The 23,938-nt window shown below is 41.1% G+C and overlaps 1 protein-coding gene, 1 long non-coding RNA gene and 1 pseudogene across 2 annotated transcripts in view; 2 read left to right on the top strand and 1 right to left on the bottom strand.

Moving 5' to 3' along the window:
* Positions 1-23,938, top strand: part of LOC129778873 (chaoptin) — a 510,710-nt gene that overhangs the window by 294,196 nt on the left and 192,576 nt on the right. The window lies entirely within an intron of this gene.
* LOC129778876 (uncharacterized) lies at positions 9,107-9,862 on the bottom strand. The gene is made up of 3 exons (XR_008743513.1): positions 9,757-9,862; positions 9,336-9,633; positions 9,107-9,264 (listed from the first exon to the last, which is right to left on the bottom strand). It is a non-coding gene; the product is annotated as an uncharacterized LOC129778876 (long non-coding RNA).
* On the top strand, positions 12,600-13,630 carry LOC129778875 (replication factor C subunit 3-like; annotated as a pseudogene).

Raw genomic sequence — 23,938 nt, forward strand, 5'->3', positions numbered from 1 at the left:
CATGTATTTAGTCTTAGACGCATTGATCCCAATCAGCCCTGCTTCGTGTTTCAGTCGGGTATACAAGTCGGCTACCGTCGCATGTGTTCTTCCGATTATGTCCACGTCGTCGGCGAAGCAGATAAACTGACTAGACTTGTTGAAAATCGTGCCCCGCATGTTGAAGCCCGCTCTCCGCATAACACCTTCCAGCGCCACGTTGAAGAGCAGACAGGAGATTCCATCGCCTTGTCGAAGTCCCCTGTGAGTCTCAAATGATTCCGACAGCTCACCTGAGATCCGCACACTGCACCGCACACCGTTCATCGTTGCCTGAATCAGTCTTGTCAACTTTCGGGGAAAGCCGTGTTCGTCCATGATCCTCCATAGCTGTCGTCGGTCGATTGTATCATATGCGGCCTTGAAGTCGACGAAGATGTGGTGTGTAGGGACCTGATACTCGCGGCACTTTTGGAGGATCTGCCGCAGTGTAAAAATCTGGTCCGTCGTCGAGCAACCGGGCATGAATCTGGCCTGATAACTTCCCACAAATCCACTTACTATTGGCGATAGGCGGCGGAAGAGGATCTGAGACAAGATTTTGTAGGCACCATTCAGGATTGTGATGGCACGATAGTTCCCACAATCCAACTTGTCGCCTTTTTTATAGATGGGGCAGATTACCCCGTCCTTCCACTCCTCCGGTAGCTGTTCTGTGTCAACCGGTGCATACACTCTACAAGTTTTCTCGGCCCGCTACGAGGCCATCCTTACCAGCTGCTTTGTGGTTCTTGAGCTGATTAATGGCCTCCTTAACTTCACCCATCGTCGGGGGTGGTACGTCGTCGTTGTTCATTGCACCGGTGTAGTCCTCCTCAACGCCGTCTAGGTCTCCTGTCTGCGCGCTGTTCAGGTGTTCATCGTAGTGCTGCCTCCACCTTTCGATCACCTCGCGTTCGTTCGTCAAGATGCCTCCTTCCTTGTTTCTGCACATTTCGGCCCGCGGCACAAAGCCTTTGTGCGAGGCGTTTAGTTTCTTGAAGAACTTCCGCGATTCTCGAGAACGATAAAGCAGCTCCATCTCCTCACACTCTTTCTCTTCCAGGCGGCGCTTTTTTTCCCGGAAGAGATGTGTTTGCTGCCTTCGTTTCAGTCTGAATCGTTCCACGTTTTGTCGAGTCGCTCGTTGCAGCATGGCTGCGCGTGCTGCATCCTTCTCGTTCAGGAGCGCTCGGCACTCGTCGTCAAACCATTCGTTCCGTTGTCCTCGTTGTTCATACCCGATGACGGTCTCTGCTGTGCTGCTAATTGCTGATTTTAAGGAGTTCCAGCATTCATCGAGGGGAACAGCATCCAGTTCGTCTACCCCCGGTAACGCAGCTTCAAGACGCTGCGAATATGTTGCAGCAACGTTCGGCTCCTGTAGTCGTCGTAGGTGGTACCGTGGTGAGCGCTGGTGTCTTATGTTATTGACGACTGACAGTTTAGAACGCAGTTTGACCATCACCAGGTAGTGGTCTGAATCGATGTTAGCGCCACGATAGGTTCTGACGTCGATGATATCCGAGAAGTGCCGACCGTCGATCAAAACGTGGTCAATTTGTGTTTCTGTTTGCTGTGGTGATCTCCAGGTGTAACGGTATTGGAGGCTGTGCTGGAAGAAGGTGCTACGTATGGCCATGTTCTTGGAGGCAGCGAAGTCGATAAGTCTTAGGCCGTTTTCGTTGGTTCGCTGATGGGCGCTGAACCTACCAATTACCGGTCTGAATTCCTCCTCCTGGCCGACCTGAGCGTTCAAATCACCGATGACGATATTGATGTCGTGTTTTGGGCAGCGATCGTATTCACGCTCTAGCTGCGCGTAGAATTCTTCTTTATCGTCATCGGTGCTAGCTAGATGGGGGCTGTGGACGTTGATAATGCTGATATTGAAGAAGTGGCCTCTCATCCTAAATCTGCACATTCTCTCATTGATCGGCCACCAACCAATCACCCGTTTTTGCACCTCCCCCATCACGATGAAAGCTGTACCCAGCTCGTGTGTGTTGCCGTAGCTCTGATAGATGGTATATCCACCATGGAACGATCGCACCATCGAACCTTTCCAGCACACCTCCTGCAGCGCTACGATGTTGATATTGTGGGGTCTCAATATTCCCGAAAGAATTCGGGTACTCGCAAGAAAATTGAGAGACTTGCAGTTCCATGTTCCGAGTTTCCAATCTCTAGTCCGTGTTCTTTGCGTGGGTCTAGTCCGATTGTCCTGTCTCGAATTTCTTTGTGAATTTTCCTGTGCGTTTTATTTTTACGGATGGCTTGCAGGGCCTGCACCAACCCCCTGTCTCGCCGGAGGACCGTCGTGCACAGCTCTTTTTAGAGTCCCCGCTGGCACGAAGACAGTGATCAGCCGCCCCTAACATGGGGATCAGACGCTGTTTTGAGCCGCACTTCCATGGTGAACAGACGCTCGGATAGGCCCCCTTCCCTGTCAGCATACGACCAAGATCCCACCGGGGTTGGTTACCCGATCTTCACTATGGTTACTCGTACCCCAGCCGGCACCATGGGGAGGTAGGGATAGGAGTTACTGGACAGGAAGCTAAGGACCACGAATGGGGTCTATTTTATGCCTGCAGGTACGCGAAGTACCGATGGTACGCTTAGTCCAGTCATTTACCAGCCGGGAACCATCTGATGCAGAAATTTTCACATTTATGAAGAAAAAAATGTTGCTCGATCGTTAGCTACTTAGCTACTTAGCATGTACAAAGAAAATGCGGAACTGTCCGTGGTAATAAAATTCTCGACGGAAGAATATTTTAAGGAAGCATTGAACAAACTACCGGAGTGCATAGAGTTTTCTTACAACAACGACCAACACTGTAATTTACAACTAAAAGAACAATCCCTGAAAAGAGGAAGCTCATCCGACAAGTTGAAAGATGATGACGCAGGATTACAACAGTCGGAGTCTGAGGAATCCACAATCTCGTGCGATCCAATGGAAGAAAAGGCAGAGAGAAGCACCATCAGCGAAGCAGAGGGAGCTCTAACCAGAAGTAGGAATAAGAAGAGAACGAAGCAACGGAAGTTAATCCGAAAAGAGAAGTCCAAAAGCGAATCAACGGAAATCGTCGTAGAGTGAAGCTGTAACGGAAAGAGTGATATAATAGGAGTTTCGTAGAACACAGGTAATGATAAATATGAATTTTATATATAGAGTTGGATCGGTAAATTTGAACAGTTCCACAAGCACAATTAACAAATTCCTTTTAAGAGACTTCATATTCAATTGCGAGATCTATATTCTTTTTTTGCAAGAGGTATGTTATAGCAATTTTTCCTTCTTAGCTTCTCATTACGCGCTTGTTAATCTGAACGAACACGGCTCGGGTACTGCAATACTAATAAGAAAAACATTTGAATTTTCTCAACCCTTATTGAATATAAATGGTAGAATTTCATCTGTGATAGTTAATGGAGTAAATCACATAAATATTCATGCACATTCGGGCAATAATCGCAAAAAAGAGAGAGATGAACTGTTTTCGAACAACGTCTCTGTTCATTTCAATAAAGCTGGGACAAAAATTGATGTTATTGGCGGCGATTTCAATTGTATTTTAAATACTTTTGATTCAGCTGCTTCCTCTAATAGTCCTTGCGCGAGTTTGAAAAGATTAATCGATCTATTTCAGATGAAAGACGTGGCATTAGCTTTGAGGAAAAACGTGTATACTTTCTTCAGAGGAGACAGCGCTCCTAGACTAGATCGATTATATATTCCGTCGAATCAATTACATACTATTATGTAGTTCAAAACTACTGCGGTACCATTTTCCGTGAATAGTACATTGGTCAAAGATGAAAAAATTAGTCAAAAACTTCACGAGCAATATGAAACCTGGAAAATTAGACAGCTATACGATCAAAATAAAAGCAGATGGTGGAATGAAACACAAAATTAAACAATTCTACAAGCATGAAAGTTGGTTGCTGGTTGCTAGGTTGGCCAACGAAAAAAGTTATTTCTATAGAAAAGGGCCTGGCCGGGTAAGGGAGTAAAAAGTGCCCCCAAACCAAATCACTAGCTGTGTGGCAAATATTTTAAAGGATATTGAATAAGAAATTTTGGCGGTTTATTTGAACCCCTATGTGGTTTGACGTAGGATCTATAGTGAAAACGTACTTTTTCGTTTATTTCACGACATCCTCAAAAGATCCGAGATAAAAATTTGAAAAAAATACTGCATGTGCATCTTACTACGGTGTATCAAGAAAAATTATCAAAAAAAAAAAAATTTCATCAAAAATTTTAGTACTAAAAAAATATTGAAATTATGAAAAAAAAATTTCGGGATTTAGAGATTCAGTACTACTCTAATTCATATTTAAATGTGCTCCTACGGCTTTTCTAGATTGATAAATATCTTCAAACTATTTTTTCATCTAATAATAAAAAAAATAATACACAGTACAAGAAAAATGTTATAGATTTTCTGGCATTTCGAAATTTTGAAAAAAAATTATAACTTTGAGACCCACATCTGCTCAAATTTTTATTTAAATGCATTCGTATGTGTCTTTTTTCTACATGTGGCGTATTTTTTTCTGAATTTTTAAGAGCACTGCGACTCACAAAAATAATTTTCTTCATCGTCTGCATTATTTTTTTTATTTTCTTGAAATTGATTATTTTATTGTATTCGTGGTTTTCAATTGTAAGATTAAAATAATTAAAGAAATCGGATTTTTTTAAGTGTTCTTCTCATTAATCCGAATGATCTTTTCACAAGGACTTTATTTTTTTTTCTCACAGAGCTCTATCGTACTGCTGACTCCTATGAATTTGGTAAACCATCTAAATCCAATGTAACGATAATCTCATATATTTTAAGACACGAGAAAAAAAAAGTTGTACAGCGCAATGCTCTAAATATACCGACAAAATTTAGACATATGAAAAACATAATTTAAAAAATATTAGAGCAGTTATGGGTCTCTAAATTCAAAATAAATTAAAAATGCCCAAAGGCCAAAAAACAAATTTTTTTTCGCACACTCCTCTTAACAATTCAAGAAAAAAATACGCTACATGTGTAAAAAACAACACATACGAACACATTTAAATAAAAATTAGAGTAAAATTAGGTCTCAGAGTAATATTTTTTTTTTCAAATTTTCGAAATGCCGGAATATATATATATATATATATATATATATATATATATATATATATATATATATATATATATATATATATATATATATATATATATATATATATATATATATTTTTTTTTTTTTTTTGTACCGCGAAAAACACTCTAAAAATTCTGAAAAAAATCACATATACCTAAAATAGACGTAGCAAGAAATTTGAATACAAACTAGAGTAGTACTGAATGTCAAAATAAAAAAAAAAATTAAATTTAATTTAAAATAAAGATAAAAATTAATTTAAAATTTTTTTTAGTGTTTGATTTTCTGATGATAAAATTGTTTGAAAAAATTGATCGATACACCTAAGTAAGATGTACTTTCAGTTTTTTGTTTTCATATTTTTGTCTCAAAGCTATTGAGAATGACGTGAAAAAAACGAAAAGGTGTCTTTTTCACCATAGATCCTATGGTATACCAAAAAAGGACTCAAATATATGGTACTACTGCCAAAATGTTTAATTTAGTATCCTATACAATATTTTCCATACAGCTGGTGATTTGGTTTGGGGGACTTTTTACTCCCTTACCCAGCCAAACTATTTGGAATAATTAAAAAAAAAATTTTTTTAGTGCCGCGCAACACTGGAAAAAATCTGAAAAAAATCACACATATCTAGAAAAGCCGTAGAAACACATTTAAATATGAATTAGAGTAGTACTGATGGTGTGAAATAAACGAAAAAGTACGTTTTTCACTATAGATCCTACGTCAAACCACATAGGGGTTCAAATAAACCGCCAAAATTTCTTATTTAATGTCTTTTACAATATTTGCCATACAGCCAGTGATTTGGTTTGGAGGCACTTTTTACTCCCTTACCCGGCTAGGCCCTTTACTGAATGGATGGACAAACAAAGTCAGGGCATCGAAACATATCTTGATGTAAAAATGATTAAATCAAGATTAATTGAGATAAAGTCAGTTAGACTACAACATTTTGGCTACTCCCTGGATACAGGAAATCTTCTGGATGGAGAATTGAAAAATATTTATCACGTTGCAGCACGAATTAAAAGATTAGAGTCCAATAACTCGTTCAAGTTGTCTGGTTACCTGGCTTCTTGTAATGAAAGTAATACGATTTGTAATCTAGCATACGATTTGTTCACGGCTCGCTTTTCAGAAGCATCTCCAAATGAATCTGTCTACGATGAATCTGAAGATCTATAACGGGTTTCTAACAGGAACTATTCAACCGCCAAAAAAATTTGCTGACGGAATAATTATACTCATACACAAAAAAGGTAACAATGGTGCATGTTTCGATGATTTCGGGCCTATAAGTCTACTGAACTGCGACTATAAACTTTTCGTGAAGATCATAGCAGAAAGAATTAAAAAAATGTTAGTGAAATTGATCGGTCCTGAACAATCTTCTGGTGTTCCGAATATGTCGTGTGTGAACATGTAGCGCGCTGGAAGCGCAACTACTTGTTCCGTCATACGGGATTCAAAGTGAGTGGCTTAAGCGCCACCTCGTAAGAGGGCCACCCACTCGCTGTCTGCCCGGCAGGGCGGGTTCTTGATTCGATCCCGAAACACACGAATAGCTGACCTTCCCGACTCCTACACCTGCACGCGTTCTCGTTTCTTTGCTCTCTTTCTAACAACGAGAGAAAGTTCATGGATTCTACCGAGGGCACTGATACGCACACCAATGCGTCTTCCCCTGGTTCCTCCTGCTGCTCAAACCTCCCTTATTCGCTTCAGAAAACAAGAGCCGAGATGGACTGAGACTCCCAAGCAGTCCACACTTGGAGTACAACGTAACTATAAACGTAACACGACGCGAAGCTCGAAAGGGTTTCTCCAAATACAACAAATAAGCTTTAAATAAAATAATTAATTTACATCTCCAAACATTTATTCCTTCAACCTATCCTATAACATTCATTTCCCTATTTTATTTTCCTAATTTCTATCAACGACGAACCGGTTCCATTAATCCGCACTTTAGCATCATTGAATCGTTTTTTTTTTATTATAGTGATTTTCAACACATTTCGGCTGGTTCGTCACTTTTACTTCCATTGTTGGAAGAATGTCGGGAGTGAGAATTGAACTCGTGATCTCTGCGAGAGAAGTATGGATGTTACCGCAACGCCAGATCGCCTCCTCGGCATTGAAACGTGATCACTTCATATGGTATATACTCAATCAATTTTAAAAACAGTACCCACCCACATGCGCATGTAAAAATAGGGTTAGGGTACTCACGCGTTGGCTGGCTCTGCCTGGAGCGTTGTGATGACGTAGCAGCTCCCTTCCGACAGTATTGGGCTCACGTCGGGAGATTCCAACCCGACACGTGGGGTCAGAAGCAGAGCTGCGATTTGTCGTGAGAATCAATTGATGGTACTCACACAAAGATAATCAACAAATTTTGTACTACGATTATCTTTGGTGATCATCCCAAAGTCAGTCCAATAGTGTGAGAAGAGTATTATCACAACACTAACGCATGGTGAACTTCTACTTGACAGTAGAAATCCGAGCTCTTTGGTGAGTGTCCTGTCGGTGAAATGTCAGAATTCGCGACTACGAAGCTGAATTTGACAGCTTGTGTGCGTGAAGCGAATGTCAACAAAGAATTGCAAAAAGAATGTGATTTTTAAACGCACCGTTTTTAACGTTATTTGCAGAAATTTTCGTAATGGTGAGTATGTATCGAAAGAACTATCCTCTAGGATGCTAATTTAGTTAAATCACATAAATTTACTGCAGGGAAAAACGTTTTCTTACCGCATCCAAAGGACACTGTCTTTACTTGTGAAAAAGTAAACAAACTTTCAGGGTACTAATCTTTAATAAAAATTAATAATTGTGTGCAAAATTTATCTTCCAAACGGTTGGAAAATGAGTTTTCCTTATGCAGTGAAAAAAACTTTGCCGTAGCTTAAGCTGAATTTAACTTATAAGTGTTTTTCTGTGACCTTGTTTCATGCATTATCAGGAGCCATCAGTCGGAGAAAATGAAACCTGCTACTTGGCTGTGGAGTTTGCGGATGTGTTCGATTACGCTGCGGGTGGAAGCCGTTTAGTCGTCGAAGGCGAAAGAGTATTCAAAGCTGGACATCTTTTAATAGTTGGTGTTGAAGAAGTTCACGATGAAGGCTTCAGTATTGTCTCGTCCTGTCTCCAGTCATCATCTCCAAGCTCGGAACCCCATACAATAAAAATTCGTACGAAAATCTCCTTCTCCAAATGGTTGTTTTGTATCATTTGCTTAAGTATGTTTTATTTTATTTCTTTATTATTGCACATTTTGCACCAAGTTGGACTGTTTCACACTTTTTCAAAAGTGCGAAAATGTGAATAAAAGTGCGACATTGCATCAAATCGATTTGCTGTCTTCAGCGCATTTATTCGTTATCAATCGAAGAATAAGTGCGCTGAAGACACCAACATGATTCGATGTTAGAGCGCACTTTTATTCGTATTTTCGCACTTATGGAAAAGGCCGAAACAGTCCAACTTGGTGCAAAATGCACAATAACGTGTTTTGAATCATAAGTAATTGATTCGCCTCTGTGCTTAAGGAATTACTTTGAACTATTCAAGAGGCTACTAATAAACGACTTGTTTAATAAAGGTAGTTTCAGGGAAGAAACACTTTAGTAAAGGCCTATTTATTTAAAAAAATATATTCTTAACATGTCTATTACCGGATTCCTGATCCGGTATTTCCTCTTCTAGCTTCACTGTAGATTTAGGCTTTTGACGATACTGCTTCACGAGAGTCACTGCTTTGACAATAGATTCGAGCATTTCTCTTGATTTAAGTCCAGTCCATGATACAAGATCGTCATCGTCATCGTCATCGACTGTAGAAACACAGACTTCGGGATGATCTGCACATTCAGCATCGATGGCAAGATCTGAAAGGTTTGGTGTATCATGTCTCTGGTCCATCGCTGCCCCAACTTTGGCACGGTTTGCAGCACGTTCAGCACGGCCCTCAATAAGTCTTTTCCTGGCTTCGCTGATGGGAGGTTGTGGCAAATTCAAGTCGGGAACACCTGATGGCCTAAGAATTAAGCGATCAGTGGCACGGCTTGTTGCTATAAAAAGTAAAATAATAATAAAAAAAATTATAATATTATTGTTTCAAGGCGTGTATTACACTTCATACTTGGAGAGTAGAAGTTCGACACGGTGAAATGGAGGCTACTAATACGGGAGGTTTTTGTAGGTTCTATCTTTAGCCGTAGTCGTTGGATCCTGTCTAGATACCGCGATTTGTTCGTTTTCGGAGGGAAGGCATGAAAAGAAATTCCGGGGCGATATCTCTGCTTACATCCGGGGACGACACAAACAATACGGCTTTTGAATTTTGCAGATTGTTCGGAGTCAGCTTCAAGCAAATTTCGTCCGACTTGCATGTTCTCCGGGCAATTTGCGCAGCTTTTGACGTCCATATTTCACACGTTCTAAGGAAAATATTTTGAAAAATATTAGAGCACTGATTGAATAGAAGCCAGATCTTTGTATTTTAGGTATTTTATGAACACTAAGCGGATATTTTTATATTAAATTTCATTCATTCGGTTTACCTCTCTCGCAGGTAGATTGACAGAGGGTGTACTTCAACGGCTTTTTTTCACTACTAAATGACAATAAATTTTGGTTCGGAGCATCGAAACAGCTAAGAAAAACTATTTCTCAACAATTTCCTCTAATTGTAAGATAAACACGGTACAAGTTTTCGAGAAATCAATATATTAATTAAAGAGAAAATATTGAACGGTTTGTTTACATATTTTTCACTCACACGCGAAACTTTCATAGGTGGCGACACCGTACCTTCGATGACGCGAATAGTGCGACACTCAAAAGCAGTCTTCCATGTTTCACAAAAAACACTGCGTCTGGAATAAACATATCCACGCTGCTGTTCACAGTTTTGTGTTTGAGTACAAACATGATTTTTTCGTACCTATGTTAGAAAATGTGACATGTTTGTATTCGTGGTATGTTTGGACATACGATGTTTAATCCCAATGTTTCACATGATGTTCGAACATGGTGTACAGTTTCTCTTGCATTTTCACCCCAAGCACCGGCAGTGCGTAGAGTAGAAGAAGCGAATCGGACACCACACCACCATCACTCAACGCGTGGTGTGTTGGTATGTTGACATGGAAAAAATGCTTTCCTTTCATGACAATGGGTGCTTCATCAAAAATATTGGGCAAATAAAATAAACCTCTTTTTCTGTTCTGAACAAAATAAACATCGATTGATATGAGAGTTTTTCACATTTGATATCATTATTTAGTGCACGCATCAATTTATATATTGAATTCATGTAACATTCGCTATTATTAGCTATTTGAACAAGTACTAAAATTGAATTATTCAGCAGTGACATGTTAGGCGTGACGCTAACCACTCGACCACGGGAGCAACAATTTTGGCTGGATCTTTGAATACAAATGGCCAATACTGCTTGTTCGCGACGATCGCGACCCGAGCTATAAAACGAGCGGAGAAGAGGAGAAGAAAGGATGATGCAATCGCATGCACACATAGCATATGTAGTGCAGTGTAAGTGTAGCTTTTAGTTTTTTCCTTCATTCAGTTTGTGATAACACCGAGAAATTAATGGTGTGTTTTAGCCGCTGAAATTTCTCTGCTGGTTCTGCTGTGTGCCGCTGAAGGTTGCATCTATAACTAATTTTTAGGTATTTATTTTTTTGGTCAGCATTTGTACGACGTCGCCCGCTATGCAGTCGGCTCCCCAGACTTTAATTGCCAACATACACGCAAAAAAAATAGAAAGCTTCTTTCTATTCAGAGAATGTTTTCTTTGAACGAAACCAAGGATTATTTAATCAGACTTGCAAAATGTGCATGAACGATCTATAAACTTTTACTTAGTCGCGGCAATACATACACACACTCTTTACAGATACACGGGCCGAAGGTTGTGCAGTCCACTGATGATTCAACAAGAGCCAAAGGTTGTACCGCTCATGACAACTCTACACGAGCTGATGATTGCGCCGGCTAGTGATCATTCTATCCTGGATTCCTCGAGTCGAAAAAGACGCACCACGCTAGATGTGGGGTGCAGACTAGGGGGTCGTTGCTGATTAACGGTCAGCTGCATCCCAATAGGAAGTATCCCATGTCGGGCACACGTACAGAGCACTGAAGACTGCAACATCCCAATTATGAAAACACTTGTAATACTAACCTCGAGCCAACCGCGAGTAATCGGTTACATATTACTAACATAGTTGTAAGCAAACATTGTCAAACTATTGAACTCCCGGCCCCGTTAGGCTGACGCCATATGAGCCTTAATAAAAATATATATTTTGGTGCATGAACTTATAGCCTCTTAGTTCGTGCAATTTTTGAGATGCGAACTAAATTTCAAGTTCGTTTCTGTGAAAAAGTATTCTACGAAGAAATGTTTTGGGATGAATAATTTCTTTCCGTGTATGAAAAGAAACGAAACGAAAGCAATGAATACTGCGACATCGGGTGATATGTTTGTACATGATGTTCTTGAATTATAAACATCGTGTTTGTTTTCACATGTCTATATTTGTGTATCATTGTTCGTGTTGGGGATAGACACTCAACACTAGCGAGAATCATGTTCGAATTCAAACAAAAACATGGAATTTTCACATCGCGTGGACATGTGTAAGTGTTTTTCGGAAGACTGCTCAAAAGTCTGGCTGATGGTTTGGTGTTTGGCGATATTCACAACATTCGCCTCTTTGTGTTCGTTCTTCGTGACTAGGGATGCCGGGTAGGCGTTTCATTTTAAATACAATTTGAAGAATATTGTGTTTTCAGGCATGTATTTTCTTTTCAACTTTTCAGACGGCCTTAACGTTTTTAGCGGCACTTCGCCGACTCTACGTAGTAATACACATGTCATTTGTATTAGTACTTAGTTTGTGGAATAACACGCCTTGCGTATCCCCTCTATTCCGGCTCCCGATCGGGTTTGAAATTAGCAAAATGATGCATTTTGCAACCCGTTCGACTTCGATTTTTTTTACCAAATTTGTTTCTCATCATTGATAGGATACTAAATCTGCAGACATGTTTGCAATTTTACTGATATTTAATGTCCTGTCTATCCTGTTGCAAACTTATATTTTCAGTTGCAGACTGTAGGGATATGGTATTTCTTCTCTTTATGACTTGATTCCCTGCGCTTAAAACCCCTTTTTTCAAACATTACTTTGCTATCCTCGCGGTTACAAAAGTATCTGCATCTCAGATTTCATCAACATTTCAGATTTTTGTCGAAGATTTTCAAAAAAATCCTCTGGCATCTCTGGAGGTGATGCATTAACTCTGACAAAGGCCAACACGAAAACAACAAGTCACCAAGTATTTTTGTATTGTACATCAAATATTTTTGTGTACAATGGCTCTCTGAGTTGACCGCTACCGATCGCGCCAGCTGTCCAAACTGGACTACCACAAAACGCAAGTTGCGCATCTGATTTATCTTCGCTCCCAAGGAGACTTCCCGCATCTCACGTTATAGGGTCCTTCCGGGCCAGTAAGAAAACTCGCATCATGTATCTGCTGTGGAAACTTTACCAACCTGGCGTGGAACGGCTACGCAATGAAATAATAAACTTCACAACGCCCTCGAGCCGGAAGGTGGAAATCAGTACCATCAGCTGTAATTACCACATCGAGTTGAATTCATCGGTTACCGGGATATATGACAGGGTGGTCGTGTCGGATTTGATCAATCAAATTGATCCCAGCGGGTAGAGTGAATATGAGACTCGTCTTGTCCAAAGATACCCAGGATGCGCTGAGACGAACCATTGAAAAGTATGTGTCTAGGTGCAGATTGATTTTGTGCGCCAATTCTACTTCGCGGGTTATTCCCGCGGTGAGAAGTCGTTGCTTGGGAATAAGGGGGCCGGCTCTATCTTAAGAGGATATTCTTAAAATTTTGAATATAATATTGTCATTTGTTTGTTTCCTGAATGTAACAACACTATTTGCATTTCAGCACATTCCTTCGGAGAAAAGAATTACGCTATCCTCATGCTGGAAGCTTGCAAGGTACAACAGTGACCGTTCACGGTCAACTAAGAAGTACCGGAAATTGACTGGCAAATATTTCATCGTGAAACCGCCAATCAGATTGTCCTCGAACAAAGTCCACAGAAGCTGGAGGGGGTGAGCGAACGGCTATACGAGCTGCTATTTCAAGGCGTTCTATCGAATGTTATAATCTGTGGATTGGTACCGAATCTGGTTAAAAATTGCGATATGAGTCTGAAGACGCAAACATTGAATTTTGCCGGGCGTTATGAACACTGGATGCAGCAAGGAAGCAAACATATATTCCATCTGGACGTGTTCGTGGCACAGTTTGTAACACTGTATAAGAAGTTTCTCAATAAAGCCTCAATGGAAGTGGATGATTTTTGAGCAATTCTTTGAGATCGCAATTTTCTTTCGTTTTATAAAAAAATTAAATTTTTGTGTTCATCTCACGTTTATTAACTAAACTTCAATAGTTCTGGTAAGGCTTAACTCTAAATAAAAAAACGCCTCGACGGTTTTCGATCGGATCATTTTCATGATCCGCAAATAATTATGAAATGGTAAATTTATCAATATACTTAAATACCATTTCATTCAAATAATGGTTTTGGCTGCACCATGTTTATTTGAAAATTATATTTAATATAACTTTTAAAATTATGACACCACAATCTTTTTTATTATAAATGTTTGTTCATTTTAACTGCAAGAAATAAATACTCGAATACTGAAAGACAATTGTTCGAATGAATCGAATATTTAAAAATGGCCCCACGATTAATCGATAATCGAATAAACGAAAAATTTAGACATCTCTAACAACAACAACTTCTACTTCAACAAACAAATCTAAACCAAGGAAAGTGAAGTGGAAGGTAAAAAAACGTAATGTCAGAATTGACGTTCGGACGTATCCCGTACGTTTGAATTTATTTACATAGATGGTATCCAAACAACACTAAACATTGGCTACAGTTTCGTCGGCACAGTTGATTGCCGTTATGAACCAGCACAAAAAACTGTTATGAACCAGCACAAAAAAACAGCTGCAAATTATGCACCATGTCGGTACCACGATCAAAGCATTCCCTGAATATATCATTTCACATTAGCCGAGCCAGCTGGCGGAAGCATATGCATAAAGGTTACTATTTTCAACGACAACTGTTTATTTATTATACTGCTTCAAATACCTTCCAAGTACCAAATGTAACCATACCAACGTAAGTAATAACATAAACAAATCCAAACCTTTCGTCTTGCCATTCCTCATACGTCTTTTCTAAATAGTGTAAATTACGAGCCACCTGTTAACTCCACCATCTTGATCTAAACAACCGTCGCGATTGTCAGAAATGATTGGAACTGTGTGATCACTCACATTTCTACTACCATCATACGCCACAACCACCGCTCTCGTAACGTAAAGTTGTAAACAGAGCGATCGGCAGTGAGAGGCATTGGTGTTCGGAAAATCGGTTTAGTAAAACGTAGTTTTTGTAGCAGCACGTTTAATCCAGCTCAAACTAAAAATTCATCGTAGGTAATTACATTTTATCAAAGAAATATATAATTATTTGACTTACAGAACTAGTTTTTTATCTATCTTGCACTGCAAACCGCGTGTGCAATCCCCGATGTAAATGTTGGAGTCCTATATCGAACAAATTCAGTAATATATTTATATATATTTTTAATATAAATATCTGCGGCTTACCGCTTTTATAAATTTATGTTTTCAAAACACTAATTAAAGTACTGAATATTTTTTTAAATAGAAAATTCACGGTTCAAGTTTCAGAGTAATCAATTATCAGACTAAGCGTTCTACGAATATACTTTTTATGTCGCTTTGTCTTAACGTAGCTGTCAGTTTTTATATTGTTCGGGTTTTTTGACATTTTCGGGTGTCAATTTTAAATTTGTGCCCAGCGGTTTCAACAAATCCCCGACCCGTAAACCTTGTCCGGAACCTTCATTTGGGCAAGATTTACCAACCGACATAATTTCGATTCGAGCCAACCGGCTCACTGGTCGCCGAAATATCCCATTCGCAGTGCGCACCTTGGCTTGTCGTATGCGACCGTCACGACCTTCAACTACTTCCTGTATTTCTCCCCGTATCCACCCATTACGGTTAGAGTCGTCAACGATGAAAACTAAATCTCCAGGAGCTAAAGGGGTAGTCTCCTCCATCCATTTGGTCCGCGCGTTTAACGACGGCAGATATTCCTTCAGCCAACGCTTCCACAGCTCATCCGAAACCAGTTGCGAGCGAAAATACGCATTGCGCAATGCTTCTGCTTCGCTAGTTGGTGCGATCACTGGATCTTGGAGCCCTGACGAAGTACCACGTAAAAAATGATTCGGTGTTATGGCTTGACATTCCACGGAGTCCTGAGGAAGATAGATGAGCGGTCTGGCATTGACGATTTCTTCAGTCTCAGCGATAACTGTTAGCAGTATCTCGTCGTTAAGGCGATGTCTTTCATGCAGCGTCTTCATTACCTCTTTAACTGTGCGCACCATGCGCTCCCATACGCCCCCCATATGGGGTGCGGAGGGCGGATTGAAGCACCATCGCGTTCTTGCGTTGGTGAACACATTGGCACATGCAGTATCGATAAGTTGGATCTGATTCTGCAGCTCATTATTTGCAGCCTTAAAGTTAGTTCCATTATCAGAAAAGATAACTATTGGAGGTCCTCGTCGCACAACAAATCGTCTAATGGCCATTATACACGATTCGGTATTCAAGCGGTGATCCACTTCGAGGTGAACTGCACGCACATTCAAGCAGGTAAATAGGGCAATCCACCGTTTTTCGATCCTACGATAACCCACAGTGACCTCAATAGGACCGAAATAGTCCACCCCCACGTAACTGAACGGCCTAACATATGGGGTTAGACGTTCTATTGGCAACGGAGCCATTCTTGGCACATGTGGACGAGAATTGCGCACTTTACACCATGGGCAACTTTTTGCGACATTTGCCACCAATGCTCTTAGCTTTGAAATCGAAAACCGCTGACGAACTTCGTTGAATACCGTTTCTTTATTTGCGTGTCCATATCGCTGATGGTAGAACTCGACGATTCGATATGTGATGATGTGATCCCTCGGCAATATAATGGGAAACCTGGTATCAAAGGGAACAAATTCCGCCATGCTGGTTCGACCATCCACGCGCAAAACATCATGCTCATCGAGAAACGGACACAGTTTTTTCAGCTTACTAGACTTTTCAATCGGTATCCACTGTTCACGGGCTAATTGACGATTTTTCAACAGGGTACTTATTTCATCTCCATAAAAATCTCGTTGTGCTTGCCTCCAGAGCACTTGTTCGGCAATCTCATACTCTTCTTGTTTTAGGGGTACGATGATCGAACAAACTGAACGCCGTACAAGTTTTGACATCTCTGGAACGTACAATACTTCGATAGGTTTTCGTTGAATTCGCAGGCGACAGTTTGAAATGAATCGGATCACGCAGCAAACCGAACGTAATAAAATGTTCCATTTGGATATTCTGGAAGCGTCGATCCACAGGATATTATCCACCTTTGTGTGGAACATGTTGAGAACTCTGAGCTCTGAAACGAGACTTGGCGGAGGGCGGTTGTAAGATGGCCATTCTTCCTCCGAGTGTTGGAGGAAATCCGGACCACAGAACCAGGGACCATCGGGCTCTAGTGAAGCATGATTGCTCCATTTAGTTAGGATGTCTGCAATATTTAATTTGCTGCGTACATAACGCCACTCGTTTATACTTGTTTCCTGCAGAATTTCGCCGACTCGATACGCGACAAACGGTTTAAATTTTCGCGGGTCTGCGGCTATCCAATGCAGCACTGTTGATGAGTCAGTCCATAGAACACGTTTCGTAGGTTTGATGTTGTGATTTGATAATACTGAATTCAACAGTTGTACTCCTAATGTTGCAGCTAGCAACTCCATTCGTGGAATGGAAAATGGTTTCAACGGACCAACTTTCGTCTTCGCAGCCACCAGCGAACATCGAGAATTTCCTTGGTGAGTTATTCGGAAATATACAGCGCACCCGTAGTAATCCTGACTCGCATCCATAAACACGTGGGCTTCCACGTGTACTGTATGCGCTTGATGGGGCATTTCGCAGATAACACCGGGGTATGAGCACTTGGTTGATGACGGGAAATACATTTCGCAAACGAGACCATTTTTCGTAGCACTCATCGTTCACCTTCTCATCCCAATCGCAGCCAGAGCGCCAGGTATGTTGAAGAAGACCTTTCCCGTGAACGGTAAATGGTGCTAGCAAACCTAATGGGTCAAAAAGACTCATTATGCAGCTGAGTATGATCCGTTTAGTAGGACGATCGTTGGTTGACATATAATGCATCAGGTCTGCGCGCATCGTCGTGGAGAAAGTGAACACGTCGTCGGAGGGCAGCCAAATAATTCCTAAAACACGCTCACTAGGACCCTCTTTGCCGTTATTCAACGACACCTTACTTCCTGAAGTTGATTCACCCATTGCTTCAAGGAAACCTGTCGAGTTTGAGACCCAATTGCGTATCTCTAAACCAGCTTGGCTATGAATGTAACGCACTTGTTTCGCTCGTTCAATAGCTTCATCAGCAGTATCCGCACAATCAAAATAATCATCCACATAGTGCTTGTGGATAATTGCACTTGCTGCCTCGGGGAACTGATCAGCGTAGTGGGATGCGTTGAGATTTTTTATATAGTGTGCGGACGCAGGCGAGCATGCTGAGCCAAAAATGGCCACGTCCATTACATATACTTCCGGTTCAGTCTTTGGATGAGCCCGAAACAAAAAACGCAAAACGTGTTTGTCTGTGTCTCTCATTCGGAACTGGTGATACATTTCACGAATATCTCCGCCGTACGCCACCTGTCTTTCGCGAAACTGTTGAATAACGGTGTGGAGGGGCGTCAGGAAGTCTGGGCCCGCGAGGAGCTTCGAGTTTAGGGATACGCCGTCTACTTGTGCCGCTGCGTCAAGCACCAACCTTATTTTTTGTGGTTTCCTTGGGTTGACAACCACATTCAGAGGCAAGTACCATATTTTATTCGGATTAGACGTCGCAAGTTCCACCGGGGTTACTTTATGTGCATATTTTTTTACTTGGTACTCCTTTATTTTCTGTTTCACTTTATCGTACATTTCCGGATTCTTCAGAAGTCGCCGCTCGAGTCCCTGTAACCGCTTGATTGCCATCGGGTAACTGTCTGGTAATTTAACGTCGTCTGTTCGCCAAAGGAGACCGGTTTCGAACCGATCACCGATTTTAATCGTCGTAGCCTCCAAGAGTTCTCGTGCTCTGCGGTCCTCAGCAGATTCCGGAAGCTTACTTACAATGGTTCGAGGCTCTTGACTCAGATAATACTCCCACATCATTTGGTGAAGATCCTCGTTAGTATATCCACTGTGGAAACCGAGAAAACCAGTTGTCGAAACAGTATCTCTAGGGCCATATATCGTCCATCCTAAGCAAGAGCGAACTGCAATGGGTTCATTGGCATTACCAACCCTGGATTCCAATGGAGCAAGCAAGAAGGCGTTGTTGAGTCCGATCAGGATTTTCGGTTCCTCTCCAGTATGGTCGGCTGCATACAGACCCTCCAAATGTGGATAATGTTTGGACAACTCCTTGAAGTTAACTCGCTGCTTCGGTAGATGTAACTTTTTCACCGTATGTGCTTCTTTCACATCTAATCGATCTCCTGCATCGGAAGCAACTTTGAATGACACACACTCAGATGAAGCTTCCCTTCGAACAATATTGCCCGTCCACTGGAGAGTCAACGGCTGATACGCTCCTCGTACTCCCAGCTCGCGAACGATGCTCTCTTCAACGAGTGTCATTGACGAGCCTTCATCGAGGTAAGCAAACGTAGTGATAGATTTTCGCTCACCAAGCAATGTGATAGGAACGATTCTGAAAATAACGGGTAGCTTCCCATCGAGATGCGTGTGTAGATGACCTGCATTAACTGTGGCCAGAGTCGTAGCTCGTTGTACCACCGGAACGGGAGTCGTATCTTTATGTACCAATGGGTGATGATTTAAGCGACAATTACCAACATTGCACGTAATCTTGAAACGGCACCATCCTGTGTGCTCATTGAGGCAACGTTCACACAGCTTCCAGCGTTCCATCAGCTTAACCCGCTCAGCAAGATTCAATCGGCGAAATTCTTCACAGTTTCGTATACGGTGACCCGAAGCTTTACAGATGCGACATGGACTTAGTGGAAATAAATTCGTTGACAGTCCACTGTGAACATGAATAAATCCTTTATCCTTCGGTTTCGGTTTTTCAAATTTAGTGGAGAAGTGTGAATCGACGTTCAGTGTAACTTCGCTGGCTTCGGACACGATGGACGACGCAAAATCAGAAAATGTGCGGAGATTTACGTTTGCAGCATTGCGTTTATGATGAACCCATTCTCGCTTCGTGGACGCTGGAAGTTTATCGACCAGTTCTTGAATCAGAACCGGATTCACAAGATGGTCGTGCAACTCTGCTGCTTCCAGATGATCGCATAGCTCTTGTACCGCCATCCCGAATGGTATGAAGGTTTCTAGTCGATCAGCTCTTGGTGCATCTGTTCTTCGGACCTTGGATAGCAGAGTATGGATAAGCTGTTCCGGCCGACCGTATAACATACGCAAGGTCTCAATCACTTGAGGAACAGCTTTTGGAAGTAGAAGCCGACTACGTACCGAATCCAAAGCTGGTCCTCTTAAACATTCTTGGAGACGTACAAGGTTTTCTACCTCTGAGAAGCCGCACGCATCCGTAGAGTTGACATAACTGCTGTAGAAAAGCGGCCACTCTTCAACCCGACCTGTGAACACGGGAAGTTTTTTCGTTAAAACTTGGCGAGCAGCACGTTGAGCCTTGTTTGGTCCCGACCCATACGAAGTTAGTGTTCTTGTCGTCTGCGTTGGAATTGCGGGCGGTACTGGATTGAGCTCTTCGAATTCCTCCTCGTCGTTGTCTGCATCACTCGTAGACGATGAACCGTCCTCACTTGGAACGTCTTGCTGTTGTGCCTGCGTTGTTCGCGTGAGTACTGGAATTTTTGATAATTTCGGGTTACGTTTTGGTGTTTCCTGTAACTCAGGAACAGGTTGCGGATTGCTATTACTGGGTTCCGTCGTTTTATTTTCCGACTCAGAAGATCGCAGATCGCCTTTGAGTTTTGAGAATTCTTCGCGTAAGAGTTGTTGTTGACGTTGAAACTCAGCCTCTTCTTCCAACTGTTTCTGATACATCAAACGTTTCTGTTTCAGCTCCCTTTGCTGATACAGTCTCTTCTGTATTAACTTCGCCTCCAGCTCGATCCGCTTCTCCTGAATTATTCTCTCTTCTGATAGTTGTTCTTCTTTCAACTTCATTTCATTCTCCAACCGTTTTAGCTTATCTCGTAGACGGTTCCCGGAATGTTCGAAACCACATTCGACTATGTTTTCGCCTACCGTTTCTAATGTGTTCGTTGCCACTTCGTTCTGACCGATAAATTCTGCTCGCTCCGAGTTGTCTTGGTTATCAGATGGAACCGGAAATTCCAGATTAGAATCTCTCTCGATGGGAGGCACTGCGCCTTTAGAGGTTTGATATTTACAAGGCTTTGAGGGCGCGGGAGCGTTCTGCTTATTCCCCCTTTTTGCTTGTTTATCCTTCTTGACAGTACACTTAGGACACTCGAAAGATCGATTTTCCACTCCCGGAGATTCTCCTACACATTCCATGTGATACCAGGCTTCGCATGCGTCGCAAGCCACCATTGGACGATTATCGGTTTTATTGCACTTCTCGCAAGCTTGATCCTCCATCTCAAAAGTAAGGTTAGAAATAGTTCTTTTGAGAAATTGTTCGGAAAATCGGTTTAGTAAAACGTAGTTTTTGTAGCAGCACGTTTAATCCAGCTCAAACTAAAAATTCATCGTAGGTAATTACATTTTATCAAAGAAATATATAATTATTTGACTTACAGAACTAGTTTTTTATCTATCTTGCACTGCAAACCGCGTGTGCAATCCCCGATGTAAATGTTGGAGTCCTATATCGAACAAATTCAGTAATATATTTATATATATTTTAAATATAAATATCTGCGGCTTACCGCTTTTATAAATTTATGTTTTCAAAACACTAATTAAAGTACTGAATATTTTTTTAAATAGAAAATTCACGGTTCAAGTTTCAGAGTAATCAATTATCAGACTAAGCGTTCTACGAATATACTTTTTATGTCGCTTTGTCTTAACGTAGCTGTCAGTTTTTATATTGTTCGGGTTTTTTGACATTTTCGGGTGTCAATTTTAAATTTGTGCCCAGCGGTTTCAACACATTGGAACTCTCAGATTGGAACCAACCGTCATTTGGTTAGGTGTCAGAAACAAAAGAGTGAGTATCACTACTGAATATTTGGATCTCACGTGCCGTGAGAGGAATTGAGTGACTATGGTCAGCTTTTTTGTGACATTGACGGTGATGGAGCTCTGGTCAGAAGTGCGGTTATCGATGATGATGATGATGATGCGGTGCGCCGAGCTCCAACCGGAAGTTGTTGAACCGGTCAGCCGTTTCCTAAATCCGCAGGTTTCAAATACGAACAAAAAAAGCCGTCGAACGGCTGTTCGACGCAGTAACATGTCCAAAAGCAAAAATAACGTGGGATTGGTGGTCCACGACGTAAAATCAAGATAAATGACATAGAAAACATTCTGCAGTTGCAAATTCAGGAGACGAGTAAAGAGCAAAAGGCTGCTCTTTGGTTGGTGAGTCGAGTGATTTCTTTTAATTAGACAGTGCGCGAGCCAAGTTTGCATGCTTTCCAAAAAACTATCAGAGAACAGAGATGGACCAAAGATTATCGTTTAGGGAAGTGTTTGGAAACTTGTTAAATATTTGCTAGAAGAAGATTAGATTAGAATAAATGAGGTGTAATGATAATATGCACTACTTAAATAAATAAACTTGTAATACACTGAAAAAAAATAGTTGAAATCTACATAAATATAAGCCTAAGTCAAATTAAATATACTACAGAAAATAGCATTTTCTCCTTCGTTGCCCCGTTGTCCGGAACATTGTTTGGAATAACTTTATAGCCTGGTGATGTATATTGAGTATTCTATGGCCATTAGTGCTCTCTTGGGAAGTTCGTGTAGCTTCTGTAGTGAGTTGATCTCATTTGGTGCTCAAGTTCTGCTTATGGAAGGGAAAGGAGAATGGACATGTGCATTCGAGGAAGTGAAGCGGGTTTCTTAGGAAGACATATATAGGGAGCATAATATTGAGATCGCGACTACTCAAGCTATCATAATCTGATATGCGTGAGTATACCCTTTCGATCTTCTAAATCAGCCGTCAGTTAAATTCATCAATTGCATTTTTTACATAACCAATCAACATGCTCGATATGATGATATTCTGGACCACGATTACATAAATGGCTAGTAGTCAGACCTTACACGATAAAAACGTGAATTAAGCATGAATTAATTGGGCAACATACAATTCAATAACTGATAAATGCATATTAGTGAATGGAAAATAATTCATTATACGCATCAACTCACATTGTAAGCTAACGCCCGAATTTAGGTAGAAAGATTACTCATTTCGTCACTGAGGAAAGCGAGTGGTTTGTGCAATAGAAAGAAAACATACCAATTTTAATCGTCGAATTGTGAACTTTTATTACTATATTCACTTTTCATGTTTGAGACAAAAAAAATTCTGGATAAATTTCCCGTCTAATGGTATATAACGCGTTTGAAAACTCTTAATGAATCGTTACATTTTTCGAAGTGTGACCCCCTCATATAAAATTCAAAGACACAGTCCTATGTCAAAATGTGCAAATGAAATTATCAAAGTGCATAAATCGGTGTTTACAATATAACGAACAAAGTGTTTTTTTATCAATTCAAACTCTTCCATGTGGAAATCAAAACAAAAATTCCGGCACACTGTCTTTCATTTAGATTAACATTGCCAACCCAGCGGCGACGACGACGACGAAGTCGACGGATTATGAATTATCTCAAAAGTTAATACCTTTTACCAGCCCTCGGGAAACGCATTATCTGTCATGTTACTTCTACCGACAGAGACACAAAAAGTCTACAGCCCACACACCCACACACACGTTCATTCCGAACCAATTCCCACCCCCCCTTTTCGCAACCTCCCGAAACTGAGAGGAACAAGATTTTTATGTTGTATTTCCCTGAAGCGGAGAGCAGGGAAATTATTCTTCTTTATGAATAAGCTAAACTCCCAACGCTTTCTGTCATTCGACTCTTTCCGGTGAACGTATGGATCCTTATATTTCTCCTCGGTTCCGTACGGGGGCACAAAGAGCTGCCGAAAGTAGTCGGGATGGAAGGGTTTGGCTTCGGCGCGGGGTTAAGCACCGTTCCGAGGAAGCTCCGAAAGTACATGGAAAACTTTTCAGCGTTAAGGGTTCGAAATCATTAGTTGTTGAAGCGCGATCCATGTTAGACAGTTTCTTTTTGTTTTTGTTTTTTCGCCAGCAGAGCTTGGAAAAAGGACACAACATGAGCCCGCGTCGGCTGATAAGCTTGACAACACCCGACAGTCGTCAGGTGCCCACATTAGGAGCAACCAACGGTAGTATATGGCACGGATAGGTTTATGA

Source organism: Toxorhynchites rutilus, chromosome 3, assembly GCF_029784135.1.
Source record: "Toxorhynchites rutilus septentrionalis strain SRP chromosome 3, ASM2978413v1, whole genome shotgun sequence".
NCBI lineage: Eukaryota > Metazoa > Arthropoda > Insecta > Diptera > Culicidae > Toxorhynchites > Toxorhynchites rutilus.